Raw genomic sequence first — 25,376 nt, 5'->3', positions numbered from 1 at the left:
CGGGCCTCGGGTAAACATTCGAAGTGGAGTGGGCCCAGGTGCAACATAAATCAGTATCTGAACTAAGTTAAGTTTGTTGGGTTAATTAGGATAAACATGTCTTTTGAGTTAACAGTAGGAAATGTGAAACTTCAGAATTTTTACTTCAGGTCAAATAAGCTCATGTTATTTGTTAAAATCTGTTAAAATCTGTTGAAAGCTGTTAGCAAAGAGATGACTAAACTGATGGTTAGTTGTGTTAGGGTACGGAGTCGACCACCCCTCAATTAGACAGAGAACACTCTCCATAATGCAAGTCACACAGCGAGGTTTATTTCCAGCTAGCCGGGGTCCAAGTATCTGCCCGGCACAGCAGGTTTCAACAAGGACCCCGAGCACTCAAAGCCAAGGGTTTATATAGCATTTTCAAGGCACTTCTTCATAGCTACATACATATCTTGTGCCCCTTTGACAGTTTAACTTTGTTTAACCTTTTGCCACCCTGGCGTCACCCTGGAGCCATCCTGGCAGTTAAGTGAGATTTAGGTTTAGAAGAAATTTAACTTTATTTACATTTCCTTCTGCCTCAGCCTCATTCAGTTTTATGGTGCGACCTTAGGCCTTGAGAAACTGAGCCATTTGTCTCTGGAAATTGGGCCATTGAAGAGATAGCCCTTTCTGTTGTAAATCACCAGGACATTTGCAAACCAAGGGAGACTCCTGTCTTGCAGGATTGTGATCTCTGCAAGCTAACTATTTGTTTTTCTCTAACATTTGCTGTGGCACAACCACCTAACCGCCCTGGTGGTATATGATTAAGTTGTTTTTCCAGGTTTTAGCTACTTTCTCCTATCTCAAGTTACATGCGCCTTGTGGGCTGGTTAGGGACGTTCAGTAAAATGGCTTCCGGAACTTCAGGATGGCCATTCTTATACTAACCCGCTCTTACAGTACAAAGTGCCAGCTTTTGCTTTGCCAAGATGGCTGTACTTATGTCAGGGCTAGACTCGAGGTGGGTACAGCCTTGTTTTTCTTGGCCTTCACACCTGGAGCTGGTTTCTGGGACTTGTTTTTAAGTCCCCTGGGGGAGGGGAGCAGGGACAGTAAAATAGGTCCTTACAGTTGTCTCAAAGTTTTAATGCGTAATTGTTAAAGTAGCTTTCAAAATCTTTGCTCACCTGAAACTTTTAACCAAATAGGATAAAATGCTAGAGCGCTGGTTGCTGGAACTAGGTTTGTGCTTTTGAAATCTGTTGGTAAACATCTTTTGTGCTTAACCGAATTCTGTTGTAACAGTTCACAATTGGTTTATATTTAGTCTATGTAAGGGCCTACTTAGCCAGAGCGAGCCATTTTGTTGTTTATGAAGTAAACTTAGATTGACCCTGCCCCCCCGCCCCAGAGGAACTTACTTAGAAACAAGTCTGGGAAACAAGAAAAATATGACTGACCAGCCCCTGGTAACAGAGCCCATATACCAGGACGCGTCAGGTCAGGGGGAGGTAACAGAGCCCAGAACACAAGGATGAGCCAAGCCAGGTGGAGACATCCAATCAGGAAAATACCTCCGTAACCACCCAAGAATGTGGGCCCTGCCTTTTGGGCGCCAATTCTGACCAGAGTGATAGCCTAGTTCAAATAACTACTATAGGGTAAATTGTAATTCAACTGGCCCCCTGTGTGTGGCCAGGCTCAACCACATGGCCTTTACTCTATAAAAGTTAGTCTGTGAGGCTGGTAGGGGTCATCTCTTTGCAAGAGACGGCCCTGGCCAGTCAGTTTGATTCTCGATGCTTGGTGTGAAATAAAGCTTTGCTTGACTTTCGCTTTGTATCAGTCTTGCTCCTTTGACCATGGACCCAGCAGTCTTCAGTAGAGGTTAAGGTATTTCTAAGAATACAAAATTCTGCTAAGTGCAACTAAGGCTGATGGAAGTAAGGGAAGCAACTCTGTATGTAAAAAAGTAGGAGATCTGTGAAAAAGAAAAGACCAGATGCCTGATCCTGTTTGAATAAGAAAGAAAGAAAAACAGGCCCGGGGCCAGAATGGAAGGGGAGCCTCCCATTAGCCAGGGATACCCAGAGGGGAGGTGTCCAACCTATTTGAATCTGAAGAGTGCCTGACTGTGTGAATGTGTCTGTATGGCTCCACTGCTTCGGCTACGGAGTCTGAGTGGGCTGCACCCTGAGTCTTGCGGGGCGTCATACGGCAAAACAGTCATCTACTCCACGGAGTAGCCTGGTCCGGGGTTTATACAGACAGACCTTAGCTAAGATGCTCCTAAGTTCTCGCAAGGGACGCAAGCAGGACAGCATCTGAAAGATCCCCCTCCCTTTGTCTGCAACATCATTTACGATGGGAGGGAAACCCAGAAAACTCCTATCTTAAGACTGCAGGCTTAAAAATAAAAAAAGGAAAGACACTGGTATAGAAAAGCTGGTTTTCTCTCTGTTGAAAAGGGCAAAGTTTTCTTCAGTTAATTGAAATGTAAAGAGTTTTCTCTTTGCCTGCCCAGAGTTGTAAATGAGATCTCTTGGGCTCATAAGGCTTCCCTGATATGCTAAGTTACTCAGGGAGTACTGCTAAACCAATGATAAACCTTGGGTTAGATTTGGGTAAATGCTGTAGCTACTCTAGAGGTTCTATACATTTCCTAGAGTTTAATGTTTTGATAAGAGTCATCACTTGATATTTAACCATATCTATTCTGAGTTTTTGTCATTTGTAATTGTTTTAATTCTCTTGTAAGATGAATTCTGCCTTAAATTTAATTCATATGGGAAGACTTTCAGAGCAAATACAGGTCTTTGATGTGTTAAAATCCTGGGAACTGAAATGGGTAAGAATTTACAGAAGTGAGGGCTGCATTCGGACTAAACCAGAATTAGTAACATGGGACTAGATGATGAATCAAGGCATTCAACTTTTCTATCTGAACCCTCTGAAACCAAAAGGTCTCAGTAAATATTCTTTCTTCCTTGACAGTCATTTGCATAAGTTCAATAAGAATCTGTTCTCCTTGTAACAGGACACCATTGAAAACTGGTATTTTACCAAGGCTTTGACTGTAATGTCATATTTGAAAAGACTCAGAGATGACCAGACAGTTTAAAGGAATTAAGGTTGACTTTATAAAACTTGGAGCCATAAAGCCCTTTAGAACTGTTGGCCTGATACCTTGCTTACAGAGTTCCCAGCAGCCTTACCAGGTGAGTAAAGAATGTCACTCCCTCGCAGGGGCAGGACCTCAGGAAGAGTAATTTGCCCCATTGACAGGTATTGCAGGCATGTCTGATAGGAACTACGTGGCTTGGCTTCTGGCCCGGAGAGTTTACTAAAAGTTCAACCTAGAGATTCCTTATAAAAAGTTCCAGCAAAGCAGATTCTAAAAGATCTATATGATTGCTTATTGTTTTTGCTGAGCTTATGTAAATAATTAGGCCATGTTTGTTAAAACTGGACTTGTTTTTCAAATAATTAGTCCTGATTTGGCTATCTCTGGAAATGAGGGTTATTTTAGAGAGAAAAATTCTGTTTTAATAACATGCCTTGGGACGCCTGGGTGGCTCAGTTGGTTGGACGACTGCCTTCGGCTCAGGTCATGATCCCAGGATCGAGTCCTGCATCGGGCTCCCGGCTCCATGGGGAGTCTACTTCTCCCTCTGACCTTCTCCTCGCTCATGCGCTCTCTCTCAAATGGATAAATAAAATCTTTAAAAAAAAAAAAGAGGGGCACCTGGGTGGCTCAGTGGGTTAAAGCCTCTGCCTTCGGCTCAGGTCATGATCTCAGGGTCCTGGGATCAAGTCCTGCATCGGGCTCTCTGCTCAGCAGGGAGCCTGCTTCCTCCTCTCTCTCTCTGCCTGCCTCTCTGCCTGCTTGTGATCTCTCTCTCTGTCAAATAAATAAATAAAATATTTAAAAAAAAAAGAAATAACCTGCCTTTATGGGTGTTAAATTCTAGATTAGATTGTTCTTAAATGTTTATTTACCTAAGCTAGGCAGCTTAAGGTAAACTTCAGAGAAGTTGCATGATAACTCCTGTATAAATGATCTTGCTTTTGCCAGTCAGTCAGCCCCAGATATAAACAGGAAACTTCAGAAAATTGAAGGAATTAAAAGGAAGAATCTGACTGAGTTAGTGGGAATAGTAGAAATAGCCGCTGAGGACTATGGGTCATGCTGGACAAGAGCTCTCTTACAGACTCTGCAGGGAAAAGGGTATCACAGGTGTCAGCAATGAAAACACAGCTCTGTCAGAGCCATGCCACTTATTTAGGCTTTGATCTCCGCAAGGGAGTTTCTTGGGACAGTGGGCTACAGCAGGCTGTGGATACCGCGGTTCACGGAGATGGCGCAACCTTTCTATGAATTGGCTAAGGGAGGACTCACTATGGTAGAGTGGACAGCTGAGGTAGAAGGAGCATTTCAGGAATTACAAACGGCCTTACTGAGTGCCCCAGCATTGGCTATCCCAGACATTACCAAGCCCTTCCACTTGTATATGGATGAAAAGACAGGGGTGACTGAAGGAGTTTTGACTCGGACTCTGAGACCTTGGGAAAGGCCAATAACCTATCTTAGCAAGAAACTAGATCCAGTAGCGGCTAGGTTCCCCCTTGCCTCTGCATAATTGCTGTCACGGCCCTCCTGGTCAAGGATGCAAGTATATTTACAGAAATGGACTAAATTAGAATATAAAGGGGATTGGGCTAAGACTAGAAAAAATTAGTGATCCAAATACATCAGGGCACTCATCTGGGGGACACGTAAGCTTGAGGAGCTTATGGGCAAGCAGTTCCAGATTTCTAAATTAGGGCGTATGTCTCAGGATGTGGTTAATAGATGTACTCAGTGTCAGGTGGTAAATGCATGAAGAACTAAAATGGATAGAGGTTTGGATTACCTCTTGCGATCAGGTCAGACATTGACCCTGCATTTGTGAGTTCAGTCTCACAGGTATTGGCCAAAACTGTAGGCACTAATTGGAAACTACATTGTGCCTACTGGCCCCGGAGCTCAGGGCAAGTAGAAAGAATGAATCAGACTCTTGAAGAGACCTTGACAAAGTTAATTCTGGAGACTGGCGGTGGGTGGGTAGATCTCCTTCCCTTAGCCCTCCTCAGGTCGTGATGTACACCCTACTTAAATAAGGTGACCCCATTTAAAATAATGTTTGGGAGACCTCCCCACCCCCGATTACAATAGATTGCTATAGCAGAAATGACTGATCAGTCTGTACTCCAGTCACTGCAGGCATTACAATCTATCTTAAAAAGAGCCCATGCAGGGATCCGCACTGCCCACACTGGGCCAGAGACAGAGATGGAGCCACATCCTCGCCAACCCAGGGACTCAGTTTGGATGCGCTGCCACCAAGTGGGAGGCTTGGAGCCTTGCTGGAAGGGACCATTTACCGTCATCCTGAGCACACCCACAGCAATAAAAGTAGATGGCGTCATGACCTGGACTCATATGAGTCACGTCAAAGGAGCCGAGGACATCCCCCAGAGGTGGATGCCGTGCCGATGGAACCCTCTGATGGTGGACTAAAACTAAGACTCAAAAACAAAACAAAACAAAACAATGAGTTCATTAAACTCATTGTTGCCCCTGTTGTTAAGATATAGCAGGAGGTATAAGCAATTGCAAAATAAGAAAAGGGAGGGCTCTAAATAACCCCAGGAGAGAAATACTGTTTCTGGGTAAATCACACTGGAGTCATTAAAACAGTCTAGCAGCTGTTAAAAGGAGGGTATAAAACTGGCTGAAGAGTCAAAGATTTGACTAATCTCCAAAGAAAAGGGGGGAATGTAAGGACCTATTTTATATTTTTATTTTAGCCAGAGGCTTCCATTGAGGTTAAACAATAACTTTGTGGTTTAACCCTTAAACTGTCCCTGCTCCCCTTCCCCCAGGGGACCAACTTAAAAACAAGTCCCGGAAACCAGCTCCAGGTAACAAAGCCCAGATATGAGGGTGGGTCAGGCCTGGTGGAGACATCCGACCAGTGGGGGGGGTTGCATACTGTCTCCCTAGCTACCAAGGAGTATGGGCCCCCACCCTTTGGGAGCCTTTTTGGCACCAATCCTAATCAAGGTGTAATAGGCTGGTTCAAATGTCCACTAGGGTAAATTGTAATTCAGTTGTTCACCTAGCATCACTGTGGAGTTTCCTGTGTGTGTTACAATCTCATTGGCCACCTGTGTGTGGCCAGACCCGACTGCATGGCCTTTGCCCTTAAAATCCAGTCCATAAAGGAAAGCGGGGTCGCCCTCTCTTGTAAGAGGTGTGTCCCTGAATGTTCGTTTAGATTCTTGATGCTTGGCATGAAATAAAGCTTTGCTTGATTTTCGCTTTTTATCAGTCTCACTCCTTTAATCACAGACCATTATTGGGGCATAACATATACAAGGGATATTACTCAGCTATCAGAAAGGATGAATGCCCAACATTTGCATCTTCATAGATGGAACTGCAGGGCATTATGCTAAGTGAAATAAGTCAAGCAGAGAAAGACAATTATATAGTGTCACTCATATGTGGAATATAAGGAATAGAACAGAGGACCATAGGGGAAGAGAGGGAAAACTGAATGGGAAGAAATCAGGGAGACAAATCACGAGAGACTCTTGACTCTGGGAAGTATACTGATGGTTGCAGAAGGGAAGGGGTGGCAGGATGAGGTAACTGGGTGATGGGCATTAAGGAGAGCACGTGATGTGATATGCACTGGGTGTTATATGCAACTAATGCATCACTGAATACTACATCAAAAACTTACGATGTACTATATGTTGGCTAATTGAATTTAAATTTTTAAAAATTCTTTCAGTTTAAAATTTTATATTTATGTTTTCTTTTTCCCCTATTCAACTAGTTTATTTTATCAACTCTTTGTTTTTAAGTATTTTAATTTTCATTTTCACTTTTACATTTTATAGATACATTCTCATTTTTTGCTTCCTTTCACTGTATTCAATTTTATTTTTGTATATATATATATATATTTAGCTTTCTTCACAATTTTGGGATTTAGTGTCTAAAAAAAAAAATACAGATTAAAATACACCCAGGACCAAATGGATCACTCTGTTTCATCTACCTGTGAGATGTTATTTTCTTTTTGCCTTTTTTTCTTTTAATTTTGTTTTTTGGTTTCTGACCTCTGCAGAGTTACCTACTGTATATTTTACTTGGGTTGTGGTTTGTATTTTTTTATTTTGTTCACTCGTTCACCCAGTCTTCTCTGGGAAAAATGACTAGAAAAAGGAGGAATTCATAACAAATGAAAGAACAAGAGGTAAGACTGTGTCACAGATCTAATTGATATGGTTATAAGTAAAATGTCAGAGCAGGAATTCAGGGTAATGACTATAAAGTAACTAGCTGGGCTTGAAAAAAGAATAAAAGACACAAGACAATCTCCTAGTGTAGAAATAAAATCTAATCAGGCCAAAAAAAAAAAAAAAGCTTTAACTGAGATGTATCTAACCTGGATGCTCTAACAGCCAGGGTAAATGAGGCAGAAAAGAGAATCAGTGAGATAAAACACGAAACGATGGAAAGGAAGGAAGCTGAGAAAAAGAGAAAACAATTAGTGCACCATGAGGGGAGGCTTCAAGAAATCAGCAATTCCATAATATGACATAATATTAGAATTATTGGGGTCCCCAAGGTAGAAGAAAGAGAAAGAGGGAGAACACAAGGTTTATTTGAGCAAATCATACCAGAGAATTTCCCTAATCTGGGGAAAAGACATGGGCATGCAAGTCCAGGAGACAATGAGAAACCCCTCAAAATCAATAAAAATAGATTGATACCCCACCATATAATAATGAAGCTTGCAAATTTCAGAGATAAAGAATAAATACTGAAAGCAGCTCAAGATAAGAACTCCATAATGTATGGCGGTAGGAACATTAGTCCAGCAGCAGACCTATCCAAAGAGACCTGGAAGGTCAGAAAAGGCTAGCATGATATATTCAGGGTTCTAAATGAGAAAAACATGCAGCCAAAAATACTTTATCTGGAAAGGCTATCATTCAGATTGGAAATAAAGAGATTCCAGAACAAACTGAAACTAAAAGAATTTGTGTACACTAGACCAAGCCTGCCAAAAATATTAAAGGGGATCCTGGAAGCAAAGAGAGAACCTAAAAGAAAGAGCCAATATTCCCTTCAACAGATGACTGGATAAAGAAGATATGGTCCATATATATAATGGAATATTATGCCTCCATCAGAAAGGATGAATATCCAACTTTTGTATCAACATAGACAGGACTGGAAGAAATTATGCTGAGTGAAATAAGTCAAGCACAGAATCAGTTATCATATGGTTTCACTTACTTGTACAGCATAAGGAATAACACAGAGGACATTGGGAGAAGGAGAGGAGAAGTAAGTTGGGGGATATCAGAGGGGGAGATGAATGATGAGAGACTGTGGACTCTGAGAAACAAACTGAGGGTTTTGGAGTGGAGGGGGGTAAGGGGTTGGGTAAGCCCGGTGGTGGGTATTAAGGAGGGCATGTATTGCATGGAGCACTGGGTGTGGTGCTTAAACAATGAATCTTGGAACAACGAAAAAATAAAATTACATTAATGTAAACTGAAAAAAAAAAAGGATACATGTGCTTTTTTAGAAAAGGTATTCCAATTGGCAATGAAGAATTCAAACTCTCATTCTTCACACACAGATTACATGATACTTTATGCAGAAAACCCAAGTCTCGACCTCAAAATTTTTAGAACTCATATAGGAATTCAGCAAAATGGCAGGATATAAAACTAATGCACAGAAATCAGTTGCATTTCTACATGCCAACAATGTGACTGAAGAAACAGAAATTAATGAGTTGATCCCATTTACAATTTTACCAATACCCATTAGATAACTAGGAATAAACTTAACCAAAAAGGTAAAGAATATGTACTGTAAAGACTACAGAACACTTATGAAAGAAATTTAGGAAGACACAAAGTGATAGAAAAACATTCCATGTTCATGGATTAGAAGAACAAATATTGTTAAAATGTCTATGCTACCCAGAACAATCTACACATTCAAAGCAATCCATATCAAAATACCTTCAACAATTTTCACAGAGGTGGGACAATGAATCCTAAAATTTGTTTAGAACCAGTAATGACCCAAAATAGCCAAAGAAATGTTGAAGATGAACACCAACCAGAGCTGGTGGCATCACAATGTCGGACTTAAGCTATATTAAAAAGCTGTGATCATCAAGACAGTATGGTACTGGCACAAAAGCAGATGCACGGATCAGTGGAACATAACAGAGAACCCAGAAATGGACCCTCAAGTCTATGGTCAACTAATCTTCAACAAAGCAGGAATGAATATCCAATGGAGAAAAGACTGTATCTTCAATAAATGGTGCTGGGAGAATAGGACAGCCACACATAGAAGAACAAAACTTGACCATTTTCTTTAACAATACACAAAAATAAACTCAAAATGGATGAAAAACCTAAATGTAAGACAGGAATCTGTCAAAACCCTAGAAGAGAACACAAGCAGTAACTTCTTCAATCTCAGCCACAGCCACTTATTGCTAGACACGTCTCCAAAGGCAAGGGAAGCAAAAGCAAAAATGAACTATTAGGACTTAATCAAGATAGAAAGTTTCTGCACAGCAAAGGAAATAGTCAACAAAACTAAAAGGCAACCTACAGAATGTGAGAGGATATCTTCAAATGACATATCAGATAAATGGCTAGTATCCAAGGTATATAAAGGACTTAACAAACTCAATAGCAAAAATAAATAATCCAGTCAAGAAATGAATACAAGACATGAACAACATTTCTCCAAAGAAGACATACAAATGGCCAACAACACATGAAAAAATGCTCCATATCATTTGCCATCAGGGAAATACAAATCAAAACCACAAGAGACCCCCTCACACCAGTCAAAGTGGCTAAAATTAACAAGACAGAAAACAACAAATGTTGACAATGTGGTAAAAGGGAAACGTTCTTCTTCTCTTGGTGAGAATGCAACCTGATACAGCCACTCTTGAAAATAGTATGGGCGTTCCTCAAGAAGTTAAAAATAAAGCCACCCCATGACCCAACAAGTGCACTAATAATATTTTCACCAAATATACAAATGTAGTGATTCCAAGGGACACCTGTACCTAATGTTCATAGCAGCAATGTCGGCCATAGCCAAACTGTGGAATGAGCCAAGATGTCCATCAACAGATGAATGGATACAGAACACAATGGACTATTACTCAGCCATCAGAAAAGATGAATACTTACCATTTACTTCGTCATGGATAGAACTGGAGGGTATTATGCTGAGCAAAATAAGTCAGTCAGAGAAAGAGAATTATCATATGGTTTTACTCATATGTGGAATATAAGAAACAGTGCAGAGGATCATAGAGGAAATGAGGGAAAACTGAATGGGAACTCAACATAGAGGGAGCAATCCATGATAGACTATTAAGTATAGGAAACAAACTCAGGGTTGCAGAAAGGGAGGTGGGTGTGGGGATGGGGTAATTGGTTGATGAGCATTAAGGGGGGCATGTGATATGAGCACTGGGTGTTATATGCAACTGATAAATTATTGAACACTACCTCTGAAACTATTATACTATATGTTGGCTAACTGAATTTAAATTTTTAAAAAGAATAAATATATATATTATAAAACTGCAATCATTAAAACACTATCATTCTGGCACAAATATAGAGGCATAGATAAATGGTACAGAATAGAGCCCAGAAATAAATCCAAGATTATACAGTACAATAATCAATGACATGGATAACAAGAACATACTATGGGAAAAAGGGAGTCTTATCAACAAATGGTGTTGGGAAAACTAGACAGATACATGCAAAAGTATGAAACTGGACCATTTTCTTACACCATAAACAAAAAGAAACTTTAAATGGATTAAAACCTAAATGTGAGACCTGAAGCCATAAAATTCATAGAGGAAAATATAGGCAGTAATTTCTTTGACATTGGCCATAGAAACATTTTTCTAGATATGTCTTCTCAGGCAAAGGAAACAAAAGCAAAAATGAACTATTGGGACTACACTATCATTAGAAAATATCTTCTCACCTTCTATAGGTTGCCTTTTAGTTTTGTTGACTATTTCCTTTGCTGTGCAGAAACTTTTTATCTTAAGTCCTAATAGTTCATTTCCGCTTTGTCCAGCAAAGTAAACAATCAACAAAACAAAAAATCAATCCACCAAATGGGAACAGATTTTTGCAAATTATATATCTAATAGGGGTTAATACTTAAAATTTAAAAATTACTCAATTCAACACCAAAAAACAAATAATAGAACTAAAAATGAGCAGAAGACATAAACAGACATTTTTCCAAAAAAGATATATAGGTGGCCAACAGAAACATGAAAAGATGTTCAACCCCACTAATCATCAGGAAAATGCAAATCAAAGCCACAATGATATGTGACCTCACAGCTGTCAGAATGGTGAAAATCAAAACACAAAAAACAAGTGTTGGTGAGGATGTAGTGAAAAACAAACCCTCATACACTGTTAGTGGGCATGCAAGTTGTGAAAAACACTATGGACGTTTCTCAAAAATATAAAAATAAAATTAACAGAGGATCTAGTAATTCCCCCACTGGGCATTAACCCAAATAAAATGGAAACACAAATTTGAAAAGGCACATTCACCCCTATGTTTATTGAAGCATTATTTACAAGAGAAGATATGGAAGCAACCTAAGTATCCATCAATAGATAAATGGGTAAAGAAGCTATGACATATTTATACAACATTACTCAGCCATAAATGTATAAAATCTTGCCATTTACAACATGAATGGATCTATAGGGAATAATGCTAAGTGAGAAAAGTCAGTCAGAGAGAGTCAAATACCATATGATGTCACTGGTATGTGGAATCTAAGAACCAAAACAAATGAGCCAAGGGGAAAAAGAGAGACAAACCAAGAAACAGACTCTTAACTTGTAGAGAATGGACTAATGGTTACCAGAGAGGAGGTGAGTTGGGGGATGGGTTAAATAACTGATGAGAACTGGGGAGTCCACTTGTGTTGAGTACCAGGTGTTATGTGGAAGTGTTAAGTCACTGTATTGTATATCTGAAGCTAATATTGCACTTATGTTAACATACTAACTAGAATTTAAATAAAAACTTTTTAATAATATAAGAAACAAAGGAGACAAACAAAAAAAGACTCTTAAAAAAAAAACACTTAAATATATAACAAACTGGTGGTTTCCAGAGGGAGACAGGTGTGGGGTTGGGTGAAATAGGTGAAGGGTATTAAGAGTATATTTATTGTGATGACCACTGAGAAATGTATAGAGTTGTTGAATCATTATATTGCACACCTAAAACTAATATAATACTCTATGTGAACATCTTTGATTTAAATAAACAAATAAATATATATTTTAAAAAGATATATCGAGATGCTAAACACTAGTGATGAAGCCCCAGAACCTAAGTCAGGTTCGGTGGGGTGAGGAGGTTCGGAGCCGACGACTAAAGAAAGAATTCTTAAGACGTCGTTGGTGCAAAATGGTGGTTTATTAAAGCACAGGGACAGGACCCGTGGGCAGGAAGAGCTGCTGCCCTGGGTTGTGAGGGTAGGCATGTTATATACCCCACGTTTGGGGGGAGGTGGTGAAGGGATGGGAGATTTCAACAGAGTTCTCACATGTTAGGGAGGGCCTACAAGGTGCCGGGGGGAGTCCTTGCCCTTATGGCTTGATCAATGTCGTCTTTAGGTCAGGCACTAACATCAAGATAATTGGGGGATTCTTGGTGGGGTATTATGATCCAGCTATCATTCACATTCCCTTCTACCCCAGTCTCCTCCAGTTTATGGTGGGAGGGAGACATTAGGGCTTCAGGAACCGAGAGTTATTTGCCTCTGGAAATTTGTGCTATTGATAAGGTAACCTCCCTGTTTAGGTCTCTAGGACATCTTGTAGAGCAAGGGAGATTCCTGTTCTGCAGGATTACAATCCCTGCAAGTTAACTATTTATCGTTTTATGGCGGTCAGGGGTGCCTGAGGAATGCTACACATATGGAGGGGAGTGGGTGAAGAGGGGGTGCAAGGCGCCAGCTTTTGCTTTGTCCTCAGCCAGCCTCCTGCTCCCTCATCATTCCCCCCCTGAACAATTTTGACCCTTAAATCTTTAAGGTGGTTGAAGGTGGAAGGTCTCATCTTCTATAACTTCTTCCTGCTGAATAGGGGCGTAGAGCTGTCCCTGCCTACTTGGGTCAATATTGATCAGGGTAGGAATGCATAAGGGAGTTACGAAAGGCGGAGGCAGCTGAATGCAGCGCTGACAGTAAAGAGGCGTCCTCGCGTGCGACAAGGATCGTCTGCCGTGGTGTAGTCATTGTAGCAATGGAGTCTCGGCACCAAGTAGAGAAACATGGAACAAAGCAACATATTAAGATTAATAAGGCGATAAGAATGAGAAGCCCGAAAAGGAGATTTGGCCATAGCCCTCCTCCAAGCCAGCAACTTAACCAATCACTAAAAGAGAAAGAAGGAGTTTGTAGGGCCTTAATCTGGGTGTTCATATCCTTTATTATTCCTGTGACATTTTTGCGATAGTCTGGGATGTATACGCAACATTCTGTCTTGATAATTGCGCATGTGCCACCCTGGGCTGCTGTCAGGACATCTAAGGCCATCCTATTTTGTAGGACTGCCTTGCGTATTTGTGAGACTTCAGTATTAAGGAGGGAGATGCCATTTAGTGAATCATTGAGTGCCTTTGTAGTATATTTATTAAGGGTTTCTACATGCCACATGACATCCTCTAGTCCCGCAGATGGAACAAAAATGGATGCTAAGTGATCATACCATTTAAAAACAGATCGTGTCCATCTTTGTTTCAAGTTGGGGAGATTAGCTGGAGTTGTAATGGTTTTAGTAATGCGCCCATGAATCCAGGCAAATCCTAATGTACAGTGACCTATCCACCCTGGAGGAAGCCAGGGCCACAGGTTGGTTCCACATATCCAGTGGGTTCTGTTTGGAGCTGGCCATCTAATGCCAGGTCACCTTGCCCAGTCAGTAGCAAATCAGTCAGTAGTCTGGAGTACTAATATTTGGGAACACATTTCTAATGATAGCTATCCTCGATGTCATGTGTTATTTGCCCAAGTACCATATGTATGATTTCTTTTGTTCCCAGCATAAAACTGCATTTTGACTGAGCCTTCCAATCAGTGTGGGTATGAACCACGAATATGTATCCTATATTTGAGATACACCATCCTTAGTATAGCGATAAGGAGGGTTTTGTAACTCAGGCCCATATTTGATTGGGGAGTTATGGCTTGATAGCAATCCCCTTTCCTTCCAAATAGCTCCATGGGCATGTAGTACCAGGAAAGCATATTTGGAGTCAGTATAAATGTTAATTCTTAGGCTTTGGCAATTGCAAAGTGCTAGTGAGCACTATGGCATACCTAGCTTTTCTTATTCTTTCTATGAAAACTACTGTCATCAGAAAACCAACTGTCATTCGTATTTTTAACAGGGGCATCTTAAATCTGGCCATATAGAATAAGCAAGATCAATAAAAATAAAAAGAACATTTTTGCTCTATAGAGAAAGAAGTACAGTGGTCAGGTTCAGGCATACAGGTAACTAGGTTTAAAGTTTGACAAGTTTTAATTATTATTTCTGGCATATCTGTTAGTGTAGCCCAGTATTTAATAAGTCGGCCTCCATCATCCATTGGTGGCCTTTGGCTTCTAAGACAAATCTGGACCTGATGTGAAGTCATTACAGTCAGGGACTGTCCCATAGTGAGCTTTAAGGCTCTTTTTATGAGGAGGGCTGCTCTATGCTTAGCTAAAGCATCTGTTTGCAATTGCAACTCAACAGAGGTGGCCTCTAGGATAAATATGACTAAGGGATGAAACCAATAAGAAGACCTTTGAGTGGTCCAGGCTTAACAATATCCTGATTACAGAGGATCACTGGCAAGTGAGAAAATTTGTCAAGAGATAAGGGGAGTCCCCCATGCATCATTCAATCCACTCATAAAGAAAGTGGGGTCATCCATTATCTCCACAAGTCCATAGTTAATCCTATGGAGTGTGATAGGTTGGCTTTTAGGTAATTTCATTATCCCAGCCACACATAAGGTGTTAGTTAAGTTATACAATTGTAGGGGAATCAATCCCATTTTTTCAGTTGTTTAATCATGTGCCACGGGGTTCTGCTAATATCCCCACAAAATAATAAGAGCGACTAAAGAAGCTATTGTGCAACTTCTCTGAAGTTTACCTCAAATTGTTTAGCTTAGGTAAACAAACATTTAAAGACAATCAAATCTAGAATTTAACATCCATAAAGGCATTTTACTAAAACATAATTTTTCTCTCTAAAGTAACCCTCATTTCCAGTGATAGCCAAATCAGGACTAATTCACTTGTGACACAGGTCCAGTTTTAACAAACTTGGCCCATTATTTACATAATCTCAGCAAGAACAGTGAGTGTGATCAATAGATCTTTTAGAATCTGCTTTGCTGGAACTTTGTATAAGGAATCTCTAGGTTGAACTTTTAGTAGCCTCTCCAGGCCAGAAGCCAAGCCCTGTACTTGCCATCAGGCATGCCTGCAATACCTTTGGGCGAATTCCTCTTCCCGAGACTGCACCTACCAAGGAGTGACATTCTTTACTCACCTGGTGAGGCTGCTGGGAACTCTGTAAGCAAGGTATCAGGCCAACAGTCCCAAGGGGCTTTATGGCTCCAGGTTTCATAAAGTCAACCTTAGTTCCTTTAAACTGTCTGGTCATATATGTCATATATGTCATATGTCATATGTCAAATATGACATCCCAGTCAAAGCCTTGGTAAAACAACCAGTTTCCAATGGTGTCCTGTTACAAGGAGAACAGATTCTTATTGAACTTATGCAAATGACTGATTGCCGTGAAGAAAGAATACTTACTAAGACCTTTTGGTTTCAGAGGGTTCAGATAGAGAGAAAAGTTGAATGCTTTGAGCACTTTTACATCTCTGTAAGTTACAGATAACTTAAGGAAAAGTATCCCTAGTCTGGAAGAGCAAACATTAGAGAGAACCAGCAATGTTTAAAGTAAGACAAAACATTAAGAGACACAACACTATAATCTTTTAGTTCATTTAGTCCCATGTTACTAATTCTGGTGAATGCAGCTTTAGTTAGTTCTGGAAATTCTTACCCATTTCAGTTTTAGGATTTTCAAGTATATCAAATATCTGTATTTGTCCTGAAAGTCCTTTATAGGAATCTCCTTGAAGATAAAACTCATTTTACAAGAGAATTAAAACAATTATAAATGACAAAACTCAGAATGGATATGGTTAGAGCTAAAGAGACATGGGAGTTTACAATTTAGCTGCAAGGAAATCAGGTTATTTCTGTGATACATAACATTTCCATAATTACAGTATCAAGCGATGATCTCTCAAAACGTTAAAACTTTAGGAAGTGCGTAGAATCTCTAGAATAGTTATAGCATTTTCCCAAATGTAACCCAAGGTTTATCATTGGTTCAGTAGTACTTCATGAGCAACTTTGCATACCAAGGAAAAGCCTGAGTTAAAGAGATTTACAATTTAAATCTTAACATTTGCTAAAATCTTAGAAAGTTTTAAAGCACATGCCTAAGTATAATTAGGGATGTTAAACACCTGATAAACAAAACATAGAATCTGGGTTTTCTGGGCTGGCAAAGAGAAAACCATTTACATTTTCTTAACAGCTGATCAATTGATCTAAGAAAACATTGTCCTTTTGAACAGACACAATTTCAGTCTTGTACCAATGTACCTTTAAAACCCATTCATTTCAATCTTAGTCCATTCTTGACCATAGCTAAAATTCCTTTTCTGAAGATTTCCCTTCACAAACCTTCTACAACTTTCCTTTGCATTCAGGTTTTGTCCCAAGCCATTTCCTTCCAAACAACCATCTCATTTAGGACAAAATTACCTTCCTTTACCTTCAACAAAATGTATTCCCATTCCTTAAATCTTTCTTACATATCTCCTACTTTCCTATATACAGAGTTTCCCTTTATTTCCATCAGTCTTAGTTACACTAAGCAGAACTTTGTATTCTTAGAAACACCTTTAGTTATTAACCAATTGTGAACTGTTACAACAGAATTCTTCAGGTGGCAATTTATGAATCAGTTAAGTGGAAAACAAGTTTACCAGCAGATTTAAATACTCTTAGTTTCTTTGCAGTAAGAAGTCAAAAGCACAAACCTACATCCAGTAATTAACGACTTAGCATTTTATCCTGTTTGGTTAAGACCTAGATGTCCACAATTTAATTCCATTTGTCATCCAAGCAAAACTTTAAAACTTTCAGGTTACCAAAGACTTTGAAAGCTACTTCAGCAATTACCCATTAAAACTTTGAGACAGACAATTAACCATCAGTTTAGTCATTTCTTTGCTAACAAATTTTAATAAATAACATGAGCTTATTTGACCTTCAATAAACTTTGATAGAATAAAAGTTTCACATTTACTGCTGTAACTTCAAAGACGCATCTTATCTTAATTAAACCAACAAACTTAACTTAGTTCCAATAGTGATTTACGTTCCACCTGGGCCCACTCCACTTTGAATGTTTACCTGAGACATGCGTGGGAATATCTGGAGAGGGGGTGTTAGGTCCAGGGGATGCTCAAGGCACCCTGAGTTGTAGGGTCTGGTAAAACAGTTTGAAGGATTGTTCCATGGAAAGCTTTGAGTTCCATACTTCACATAGTAAATTGACATTGTCCCCACCCCACATTGGAGATGGAGGACCTCAATCCTCTCCATACAGCTGGTATGCTTCAGGCCCTGAAGTAAGAGAATACGTTGACTTCATTTACCTCTCACTCACTAACAACTCTGAACATCATTTTCAATTATCTAAATCAGACTCACTGCTCCCTTTTGAATGAATAAAAACTCTATTAATGCAGGAATCTATTGCCTCAGAGCTCTTCAAAGCTTTCATGTGCTACCTATGAAACATTTCCAGCCAAAACAACTTTAAACTCTTTTCAAGGAAATTTAAAAATATAGTAATATTTCAGCAAAACAATGCTGTAGTCAGATCAGACAAAAGCACCATGGAGATCCCCATAGGTTGAGGTGATGTAGAGAAAGCAATTCAACATCAAGGAATTGCTTCAAGAAACAACTGCTGAGGTGTAGGATATAAATACAGCATGGGAAGCAAGAGCTAGGTTTAAGACTAGACTCTACCACTTACTAGTTATACAACTCTGAGAAAATCACATAACATTTTTAAGCCTCAATTTCTAAATCTGTTAAACCAAAACAAAACAAACAACAACAACAACAACAAAACATTAGTTTCATTTACTTGTAGAGCATAAGGAATAAGATGGAGGACACTAGGAGAAGGAAAGGAAAGTGAATTGGGATAAATCGGAGGGGAAGATGAAACATGAGAGACTGTGGACTCTGAGAAACAAACTGAGGGTTTTGGAAGGGAGGGGCATAGAGGTATAGGTGAGCCTCATGGTGAGTATTAAAGAAGGCACGGCACGTATTGCATGGAGCACTAGGTGTGATGTATAAACTGAATTTTGGAACACTGAAAAAAATTAATTAAAAGAAAGCATTGGGATTAATAAACTTTGATATTCTTTAGATTTTTCCTACACAATATGTTATCCATCCAGAAGTATCTGCACACCCAGAAACCTGTTAGAAATGTAGAATCTCCTTAGGTCCCACCCCCAACTTTCTGACTCAAAATCCGAATTGTAAGAAAATCTGCAGGTGATTTATATACAGTAAAGTTTGAGCAGTGCTGACCTAGGTGAGGTAGAAGAGAAATGAGGGAATTTATATAATTATATAAATTATATATATATATACAATTTATTTATTTATTTATAATTTATATAATATAATAAATATAATATAATTATATAAATATAATATAATTATATTTATATAATTATATAATTTCATCAGGAAATCAGGAGGCCACAATTGGTGGTAGGTATGAATGGGGGCTTAGGAAGTATAGAAAAGTCTTGGATCTATTACTATAGGTTGGATGAGAGAATGGTGAAGCAGCCAAGATCTCTCCTCAGAGATTAAAAAGTCTGTATTTACAGTGAGCCTAATCCAAGTATGTATGTATGTATGTATGTATGTATTTTGAATATAATTGACACACAATATGTTATATTAGTTTTAGGTGTACAACCTAGTGAATTGACAGGTTTATAAATTATTGTACTTTTTTTTAAGGGAGAAGGAATGAGAGCAGATAGTGATTATACAAGTACTAACATTTACTGACTGAACATTATATGTTAGGTACATTTTATGTGTTATATAACCATCATAACAATTTTACTACATAGGTATTGACAAGAATTTAGAACAGTGTTTTGCATATAGAAATTGCTCAAAAAAAATGTTACCTGCTATTGTCATTTGCAATAAATGCTGTCTTGATCTGCCAACTGAAGGACCTAGAGGAAGGAGAGGAAGATCCAAAGTAAGAGACCTACTTTATTCATTTTATTGAAACATCACAGAGGGAATGTGAAAGCAAACTAATGTTTGCCCAGATTTCAAATGCTTTAAGTAAAATTCTTCTTTCTAGGAAGTTGTCTGGCTTTGGTTCTGAGTTCTTCCCACTTCACTCTGAACAGTAAAGACTCTAACCTGGAAATAAATGACTCTCAGCTTGAGGAAGATAGGATAATTCTATTTATAAAAGGCAAAGAAAATCCCAAGAAAATGCAGCAGGACCTGTACAGAGATATTGGATTCCTTTGAAAGTAATCCATCCCAGGATCTTGAGAAAGGTTTCATCCAGGACAATTATTTTGGTACTTTTGTCGGGGGGGGGGGAAGCTTCCCTCTCAATGCTTACTAGGACTAGCAATCCGTGTACCCCAAAGCTCTGGGCTGAAAGTGGAATCCTTCAATACCAACTGCCACTTTGGTCAGCAGTATCAGGAAAAGAAATTTAAAGCCACTGGGAAAAAAAAATCATTGAAACATGAAGTGTCCCAAGCCTCAACTGAGGACCACAAAATGTGGAAAGTTCCTGTGATTCAACGGAATCCAAGAAAGGAGAACACAGTAAATCGCTGTCATCCTGTCTAATTCTAAAGTACAGTCATTACATTTGTGAATGAAACTTTTGCTACTTCTCTAGTACTAGACATATTATCAGCTGCTTTACTTTAGACTGCCCCCTTTTTCATACAGGACTGTTAACTCTTTAAGAATGCACTCACTAGGCTGCATTAACTGGCTTTTAGGCCATTATATAATAATTGATTAGGTGATTTTTAAGCTCCTGGAGGAAGAAAATCCTGTGAGATCCAAAGTGCCAAAAAAAAAAAAGAAAAGAAAAGAAAAAGAAAAGGAATGGTGTTCTGGCCATTTTGACCTCAAACTGCTTTGCAAAGTAATAGGAAGAGATTTATCACAAGAAAGGACCAGGCCACTAGGGATGCACTGAACCCTGCAAACTCCCAAAATAACTGGACTTAACCTGGCAAGCAGATCAAATAGGTCAGGCTTACAGTACATTGACAGATCTCCAAGAGAATGCAGGAATCTACCACAAAATCAGTAAGGCCAAAATAATGTTTGGTACAGGGGGAAAATTTGGAAGGGTCTCATCCACATGTAATGATCCCCTTATAACTCTGCTCTGAGAACCCAGATATGGAACCTCAACTCTATGGTCAAATAATCTTTGACAAAGCAGGAAAAAATATCCAGTGGAAAAAAGACAGTCTCTTCAATAAATGGTGCCTGGAAAAATTGGACAGCTATATACAGAAGAATGAAACACAACCATTCTCTTACACCATACACAAAGATAAACTCAAAATGGATGAAAGACCTCGACGTGAGATAGGAATCCATCAAATCCTAGAGGAGAACATACGCAGTAACCTCTTCGACAACAGCCATAGCAACTTTTTCAAGACATGTCTCCAAAGGCAAAGGAAACAAAAGTGAAAATAAACTTTGGGGACTTCAGCAAGATCAAAATATTCTGCACAGCAAAGGAAACAGGAGGCAACCCATGGAATGGGTGTTGTGCACAAACGATGAATCTTGGAACACTGCATCAAAAATTAATGATGATAGTCATCATAACATAACACATTAAAAAAAGAAAATAATAATAACTCCTCTCTGATTTAAAAAGGTTTGCTTATATTGCCTGACCCTAGCCTCCTCATAAGAGCTGAATTCTTTATACCAGGCAAACTGACTTAAACCAGGTCTATCAGTGCTCAGTTTTCTACACCTTGGGAATTGGAACTAAGAGAGCTAGCCATTGCCTTCCCATATGACCAAACTGTAACATATGAACTCAGGAGATGAAGAATGTATGTCTTGCCCACTGTGTGTTTTAATCTTCTAGGAGAGAAGAAACAATCAGATATGAAGAGGGAAGTAAATATGAGACACATAAAGAAAAACAATTAATGTTCCTAAGAACTCCCCATTTGCAAAACCAGTTCATTCCCAAGATACAGTGACATTTTTCTTGCATTAAAACTAGCTCCAGATGGGTCTTATCCTTTGCAACCAAAGAAAAGAAATTAATAAACAAAATGCCTAAACGGGTAGATGCTGCTCAGTTCCTGGTAACTGTCAACAGGCAGCAGGATAGGCCTAGTAATGCCATACATTTAAAGTTTTTTTATTTTGATTAATTAATTTTTTATTTTTTTATAAACATATATTTTTACCCCAGGGGTACAGGTCTGTGAATCACCAGGTTTACACACTTCACAGCACTCACCAAAGCACATACCCTCCCCAATGTCCATAATCCCGCCCCCTTCTCCCAAACCCCCTCCCCCCAGCAACCCTCAGTTTGTTTTGTGAGATTAAGAGTCACTTATGGTTTGTCTCCCTCCCAATCCCATCTTGTTTCATTGATTCTTCTCCTACCCACTTAAGCCCCCATGTTGCATCACCACTTCCTCATATCAGGGAGATCATATGATAGTTGTCTCTCTCTGCTTGACTTATTTCGCTAAGCATGATACGCTCTAGTTCCATCCATGTTGTCGCAAATGGCAAGATTTCATTTCTTTTGATGGCTGCATAGTATTCCATTGTGTATATATACCACCTCTTCTTGATCCATTCATCTGTTGATGGACATCTAGGTTCTTTCCATAGTTTGGCTATTGTGGACATTGCTGCTATAAACATTCGGGTGCACGTGCCCCTTTGGATCACTACGTTTGTATCTTTAGGGTAAATACCCAATAGTGCAATTGCTGGGTCATAGGGCAGTTCTATTTTCAACATTTTGAGGAACCTCCATGCTGTTTTCCAGAGTGGCTGCACCAGCTTGCATTCCCACCAACAGTGTAGGAGGGTTCCCCTTTCTCCGCATCCTCGCCAGCATCTGTCATTTCCTGACTTGTTGATTTTAGCCATTCTGACTGGTGTGAGGTGATATCTCATTGTGGTTTTGATTTGTATTTCCCTGATGCCGAGTGATATGGAGCACTTTTTCATATGTCTGTTGGCCATCTGGATGTCTTCTTTGCAGAAATGTCTGTTCATGTCCTCTGCCCATTTCTTGATTGGATTATTTGTTCTTTGGGTGTTGAGTTTGCTAAGTTCTTTATAGATTCTGGACACTAGTCCTTTATCTGATATGTCGTTTGCAAATATCTTCTCCCATTCTGTCAGTTGTCTTTTGATTTTGTTAACTGTTTCCTTTGCTGTGCAAAAGCTTTTGATCTTGATGAAATCCCAATAGTTCATTTTTTCCCTTGCTTCCCTTGCCTTTGGCGTTGTTCCTAGGAAGATGTTGCTGCGGCAGAGGTCGAAGAGGTTGCTGCCTGTGTTCTCCTCAAGGATTTTGATGGATTCCTTTCGCACATTGAGGTCCTTCATCCATTTTGAGTCTATTTTTGTGTGTGGTGTAAGGAAATGGTCCAATTTCATTTTTCTGCATGTGGCTGTCCAGTTTTCCCAGCACCATTTATTGAAGAGGCTGTCTTTTTTCCATTGGACATTCTTTCCTGCTTTGTCGAAGATTAGTTGACCATAGAGTTGAGGGTCTATTTCTGGGCTCTCTATTCTGTTCCATTGATCTATGTGTCTGTTTTTGTGCCAGTACCATGCTGTCTTGATGATGACAGCTTCGTAATAGAGCTTGAACTCCGGAATTGTGATGCCACCAACGTTGGCTTTCTTTTTCAATATCCCTTTGGCTATTCGAGGTCTTTTCTGGTTCCATATAAATTTTAGCATTATTTGTTCCATTTCTTTGAAAAACATGGATGGTACTTTTATAGGAATTGCATTAAATGTGTAGATTGCTTTAGGTAGCATAGACATTTTCACAATATTTATTCTTCCAATCCAGGAGCATGGAACATTTTTCCATTTCTTTGTGTCTTCCTCAATTTCTTTCATGAGTACTTTATAATTTTCTGAGTATAGATTCTGTGTCTCTTTGGTTAGGTTTATTCCTAGGTATCTTATGGTTTTGGGTGCAATTGTAAATGGGATGGACTCCTTAATTTCTCTTTCTTCTGTCTTGCTGTTGGTGTAGAGAAATGCAACTGATTTCTGTGCATTGATTTTATATCCTGACACTTTACTGAATTCCTGTATAAGTTCTAGCAGTTTTGGAGTGGAGTCTTTTGGGTTTTCCACATATAGTATCATATCATCTGCGAAGAGTGATAATTTGACTTCTTCTTTGCTGATTTGGATGCCTTTAATTTCCTTTTGTTGTCTGATTGCTGAGGCTAGGACCTCTAGTACTATGTTGAATAGCAGTGGTGATAATGGACATCCCTGCCGTGTTCCTGACCTTAGCGGAAAAGCTTTCAGTTTTTCTCCATTGAGAATGATATTTGCGGTGGGTTTTTCATAGATGGCTTTGATGATATTGAGGTATGTGCCCTCTATCCCTACACTTTGAAGAGTTTTGATCAGGAAGGGATGCTGTACTTTGTCAAATGCTTTTTCAGCATCTATTGAGAGTATCATATGGTTCTTGTTCTTTCTTTTATTGATGTGTTGTATCACATTGACTGATTTGCGGATGTTGAACCAACCTTGCAGCCCTGGAATAAATCCCACTTGGTCGTGGTGAATAATCCTTTTAATGTACTGTTGAATCCTATTGGCTAGTATTTTGTTGAGTATTTTCGCATCTGTGTTCATCAAGGATATTGGTCTATAGCTCTCTTTTTTGATGGGATCCTTGTCTGGTTTGGGGATCAAGGTGATGCTGGCCTCATAAAATGAGTTTGGAAGTTTTCCTTCCATTTCTATTTTTTGGAACAGTTTCAGGAGAATAGGAATTAGTTCTTCTTTAAATGTTTGGTAGAATTCCCCCGGGAAGCCGTCTGGCCCTGGGCTTTTGTTTGTTTGGAGATTTTTAATGACTGTTTCAATCTCCTTACTGGTTATGGGTCTGTTCAGGCTTTCTATTTCTTCCTGGTTCAGTTGTGGTAGTTTATATGTTTCTAGGAATGCATCCATTTCTTCCAGATTGTCAAATTTATTGGCGTAGAGTTGCTCATAGTATGTTCTTATAATAGTTTGTATTTCTTTGGTGTTAGTTGTGATCTCTCCTCTTTCATTCATGATTTTATTTATTTAGGTCCTTTCTCTTTTCTTTTTGATAAGTTGGGCCAGGGGTTTATCAATTTTATTAATTCTTTCAAAGAACCAGCTCCTAGTTTCGTTGATTTGTTCTATTGTTTTTCTGGTTTCTATTTCATTGATTTCTGCTCTGATCTTTATGATTTCTCTTCTCCTGCTGGGCTTAGGGTTTCTTTCTTGTTCTTTCTCCAGCTCCTTTAGGTGTAGGGTTAGGTTGTGTACCTGAGACCTTTCTTGTTTCTTGAGAAAGGCTTGTACCGTTATATATTTTCCTCTCAGGACTGCCTTTGTTGTGTCCCACAGATTTTGAACCGTTGTATTTTCATTATCATTTGTTTCCATGATTTTTTTCAATTCTTCTTTAATTTCCCAGTTGACCCATTCATTCTTTAGAAGGATGCTGTTTAGTCTCCATGTATTTGGGTTCTTTCCAAACTTCCTTTTGTGGTTGAGTTCTAGCTTTAGAGCATTGTGGTCTGAAAATATGCAGGGAATGATCCCAATCTTTTGATACCGGTTGAGTCCTGATTTAGGACCGAGGATGTGATCTATTCTGGAGAATGTTCCATGTGCACTAGAGAAGAATGTGTATTCTGTTGCTTTGGGATGAAATATTCTGAATATATCTGTGATGTACATCTGGTCCAGTGTGTCGTTTAAGGCCTTTATTTCCTTGCTGATCTTTTGCTTGGATGATCTGTC

The 25,376-nt window shown here is 39.2% G+C and overlaps 1 protein-coding gene across 2 annotated transcripts in view; it reads right to left on the bottom strand.

The window, feature by feature from the left end:
- The window catches only part of KLF8 (Kruppel like factor 8), a 277,551-nt gene that overhangs the window by 240,345 nt on the left and 11,830 nt on the right, over positions 1-25,376 (bottom strand). The window contains exon 2 of one of the 2 annotated variants that reach the window (XR_004282549.1): positions 19,003-19,522. The exons of the other annotated variant lie outside the window; for it this stretch is intronic. The gene's annotated coding sequence lies outside the window, so the exon portion shown is untranslated. Of the gene's footprint in view, positions 1-19,002; positions 19,523-25,376 lie in introns of those variants that run through there. 2 annotated transcript variants of the gene reach the window in all.

This window comes from Mustela erminea, chromosome X, assembly GCF_009829155.1.
Source record: "Mustela erminea isolate mMusErm1 chromosome X, mMusErm1.Pri, whole genome shotgun sequence".
Classification (NCBI taxonomy): domain Eukaryota; kingdom Metazoa; phylum Chordata; class Mammalia; order Carnivora; family Mustelidae; genus Mustela; species Mustela erminea.
Note: the sequence above shows the minus strand (reverse complement) of the source record. Positions and strands in the feature narration are given on the sequence as shown.